At 53.6% G+C, this 4,419-nt stretch overlaps 1 protein-coding gene across 1 annotated transcript in view; it reads right to left on the reverse strand.

Annotated features, from left to right (window-relative positions):
• PDGFB (platelet derived growth factor subunit B) overlaps positions 1–4,419 on the reverse strand; it is a 17,599-nt gene that overhangs the window by 10,236 nt on the left and 2,944 nt on the right. The window lies entirely within an intron of this gene.

A 4,419-nucleotide genomic window follows, 5' to 3' on the forward strand; every position in this document is an offset into this window, starting at 1 on the left:
TCTCATTCCGGCTGCCTGCAGTAAAGGCGTTTTAACAGACTTCCCTTATGCTATCAGATAAAACCTTCCCAATATTTCCCTCCGTTATGAAACTCCCTCACGGGCTTTGTCAGTTATCGTGTGTATGTGCGTGTGCGAGCGCGTGTGTTTTCAAACCACAGAGGCCCAATAATATACATCATTTGCATACTCTTTTTTAAAGAAAAAAACAGGCGGGGAGTGGAGATGAAGATTGACCTTTGCAGCTGAGGCTGCTCCGGCATGAGCCCGCGGTGAAACCACAAAAGCTGCAGGGAGGTGATGCACTGAGGAGCTGATTTGGAGAAAGAAACATATGGGAGTTTGGATGTCATTGCATACCAGCACTAAAAAACCTTAAGTAAGCAAGTTTAGCAACATCAGACAACGGGCCAAATGCAGAGTTTGTGCAGGCAGGTGCAATGCCATCAGTCTCTTGGGAATTTTACTCTGGCACTAGGCTAGAGTGGGCCCCGGTGACAGCACTTAATAAGAGTACAAAAGAGCGGTGTGGGAAAGCAAGTGCTCATTAAAACATACTTCCGAAAGACTAGAAAAAGAGACAGAGGAAAGTACTGGCCAAAGTGTTTGCTTAGCTCCCAGCTCTCTTCATTCAGGGCTACTCAAGCGGAAAAACTGCCCTTTCAGCCGGGTGCTGGATGTCGTCTGAGGTACAGCCCTACACATGTCCCTGTAACTGAGAGGAGAACTTGGCTTGTGTGCCTCTGAAACGCAGGGATTTTTGTGTGGGTTTTTATGGACAGTTGGTGGCATGTGTGTGGTCCTCCTACTGTACAGCTATTCCCTCCCTGCCTGTGTTCAGTGCAGAACATTTCCCTTCCGCTCGCAGCCGAGAAAAGCCACCAGGCAGGTGGCTAAATGTTGGCTTTAAACCTTAAGGGCTTTGGCCCAAACCTGCAGCCACTTTTGCATGGCTGCTTGAGCCTGGCACTTTCTCACACGTGCCTGTCCTTGGCCACCCACCGTTTGCTTCCATAGGAGGACAGCAGGAGTGCTCTCTCCTCAGCCCTGCCAGACCACCCTCTAATACTATAACTTAAACTAGGATGCAGTGATGTGAAGGTTGCTGCAGCCCAAGTCATGGGGCAGAAACCTCCTGAAGAGATCCGCAGAGCAGACAACACCAGTGTCCTAAACCTCCACAGCCAGATCCAACAGAGCGCTTCAGTGAGACCGAGCTTCCCTGCCCTGCTCCATCCCTGTCACTGTCACATCTCACCACAGATCTGGCTGTCTGCCTGCAGCAAAAAGCAGATTTTACATCCTCAGGCATTACTTCCTCAGTCTCTGAGGGAGAGGGAAGCAGCATCAGTGATGAATGCACAGCGAGAGAGAGACTTGTATAATTCAGGGATCACTGAATAGCTGCGAAATGAAGATGCCTTCTGACATCTCCTGCTGCATGAGGAAGAGGGGCACCAACAGCTCTGCAGCACTTCCCTGCCTTGTGCCACACACATTTACTGGAAGAGGGATCATTTGCAATTCCCAGTACTTGCAGTCAGAGCTCAGCGCTGGGTGGTGAAATTGCAGGCTTTCAATGTTTGCACCTGTCAGCCAAATGCGTTTGTGTATAAATGCTGCTCTGCACGGATGCCCCTGGACCTTCCTGACACTTAATACATGTAGGAAATGGAACTTTATTTTAAACTCCGGCACTTGCTGGGGGGAGAGCGTGGGCAGGTGTTACGAGACTCGGTGACTTTGGAAGCAAGCTGGGAGGTGTCACCTTGCTAACTGAGCAGGGGGAACAGATATGAATCAGGCATTGAAAATGCAGGCCCTCAGGAGCCGTATTTCTGGTGACTGCCTGTAGGAATAAGCTCCACTCCCTGCTCACGGCAGCAGTTTTAGATGCCAATTTTTTCTTGTTGCAGATACTACCAGCATGGCTGTGGTGTAACACCAGCCCACATGGCTCATAATCCTGTCCTCCTCCCCCATTTTTGTAAGGCAGCTCTGCCAGTGACAACTGCAAGCCTGTGAAGCTCCTTATTTTACCCTTGTAAACCAAGTCCAAGGCTGGCCTAAGAGCAGCTACAAACCTGAGCTGCATGCCTTGTCCTTGCTCCCTCTGGGGTCTGTCACTGGGAACAGCCATGCCTCTGCCCCCCCGCCCCAGCCCCATGCCTGGAACGCTCTGAGATCGGGGCACCACACACACCTGGGGCACTTGTGGGGTGAGACACAGGGAAGGAGAGGTCCATCAGTCACCTCCACCTAATTCCATGGGGTCAGAAGGTAGAAGAACATTGCAAGAGAGGTGGGATCCCCAACAGACCAGCCCAAGCAGCTGGTGCTTTTCCTGCTTAGCAGCTCCTCTGGAGTTATTTGTCTAACACAGGTTAACAATCTCCTTTTTTTAACTGTGCGGCAGATCAAAGAACACTTTTGTCTCAATGGACTCTTGGCTGGCTGTCAAGTGCCCCAAGGCCTGGCCTCGTATTCCTGCGAGGCCCTGATTTCTTAGAAGAAAGTTTGCTCTTCCCTCCCTCCCTCTGCTCCCCAGTTCCTGACTCTGGCTCTCCCCTGAGTTGCAAGGGCACCCCCCAATCTGCCAATCCCTTGGCAGGGACATTCACTTCCCTTTCTTGCACTGGCTGCTGGTGCTTGAGGGGCCACGGCACATCTGACAGAAGGCAGCAGAGCAGCTGGGCAGGGGTCCTGCCTGCCTGGCAGCCTCCCTCCACTGTCGATGTGACACTGGGTCCTCTTGGCACATCAGCTTTGCTTCCCTCCTCCCAGACGTCCAGCAGCACTGTTTGGCCACTGCAGATAAACGCAGGTGCAGCAATTCCCCTGTTCCCGCTGCCCACACATGCACTCTCCCAAAATCTGCCTCCTCCCTAGCCCCACCACCTCTTGCTCTGGAGTTTTTTCCCAACTTAGGCTTTTGAGCACCAGGGATGCTGGAAGGTCCCCTGCTATCAGCTGCTGTCAAGCTGGTGCAGGGAATATGCAGTGTTGTGGTCTACACCCTCTGGCGAGGGTTTCACGGTCTTGCCTGAAGGTGTGTCTCTTGGGAGGTACAGAGGAGGAGAGAGCAAAGATTGTGCAACCAGCAGGAAAGGCAGACCCTCACGGCTGAAAGAAATCAGACAAGGATACTCCCGAGGTGAGGACTCCTCATTCCTTTTTCTGAGCTGGTGTGACTGCACACAGTAGGACAGAAGGGTAGCAGCAGCACCAGTTTGTGAAGGGCAGGGAAGCACCCAGCTATCTGCTCCTCAGCCCAGGAGAGGAGGACTTTCTGAGCACCTCCACACCGACCATAGCAAAGGATCTTGGCAGCAGAGTCTCGAGTGATCAGCCAGGCAAAAAACCCCAAACAAACAGCATTTTTTAATTCCCTCTGAAGCTGATGTGTGGACCCTGAGGGGAGACTCCACCGCATTCCATGGCAGAGGGCAAGACCAGCAGCACCTGCTACCAGCCCTCCTCCGGCACAGGGCTTCCACCCTTCCAGCACCACTCCTGGCTACAGGGGGACCCTGACAAATGCCTGCCAGAGTACTCTGCAGCAGGCACAACCCTCTTCACATGAGCCCCTTGCACTTGGAATCACGGCTTATGTTTTCCCCGCTTAAAATAATCAAGCAACGTTTGATCTAGTCCGTGTTCCTAAAATACAGCCAGACCTACCCACCCTTTTTCCGTTTCAAGGGGGACTCCACTGCTCCTCCACACTTCGCCCACACCTCCCCTGAGAGGGCTGGAGGCATTTCCACCCCCGGGGCTGGTTGTGTACCAGCAGCACTGGAAACAGCGCAGGAGCCCTGTCATTCCCTCCTGCTGCTGCACATCAGCTGACAGTGAGAGGGAGGCAGGGACGACTCGCCTGGCTCCTTCCACGAGCTCACCCCAGACGTGTCATCCATCCCGGCTTCCACTGCTTTGTCCTTGTCACTGCCTCGTGCTAGGAAGACTAGGGAAGAATGCCGGAGCCTTGCAGCAGGAAGACGCAATGGGGAGCGGGGCCGAGGTTATAAGCAAGCGCCCAGCCGCACCCCATTCCTTGGGAATTCCAGAAAGCACTGCCAGTGGGGCTTCACCCCAGCACAACCACGACTGGCTCAGCCCATCTCTGTAAATGTTGCAAGGCAACTATTACAGCCCGTGGGGCAAATGCAAATAGGTTCAGCATCCTCGCTTCCCAACTGGCAAATACCTTCCCGCTGAGGCTTGTACTCCCTCCGGCTGGAAGAGCTCCAGGGCCCTCCAGCTCCAGATGGGTGTGATCAAAGAGGGAGAGGGACTCAGGAGGCTCCATGTCTTTGCTCAGGGCCTCTGTTGATCTGGGGAGCTACTGCTCCTCATGCACTTTCTCCGGCGGGGCTGGGGAGGAGCTGCAAGCCCCAGTCAGAGGAGGACTCTGGTTCA

The sequence above is a fragment of the Corvus brachyrhynchos genome, unplaced genomic scaffold (assembly GCF_000691975.1).
Source record: "Corvus brachyrhynchos isolate BGI_N302 unplaced genomic scaffold, ASM69197v1 scaffold56, whole genome shotgun sequence".
Lineage (NCBI taxonomy): Eukaryota > Metazoa > Chordata > Aves > Passeriformes > Corvidae > Corvus > Corvus brachyrhynchos.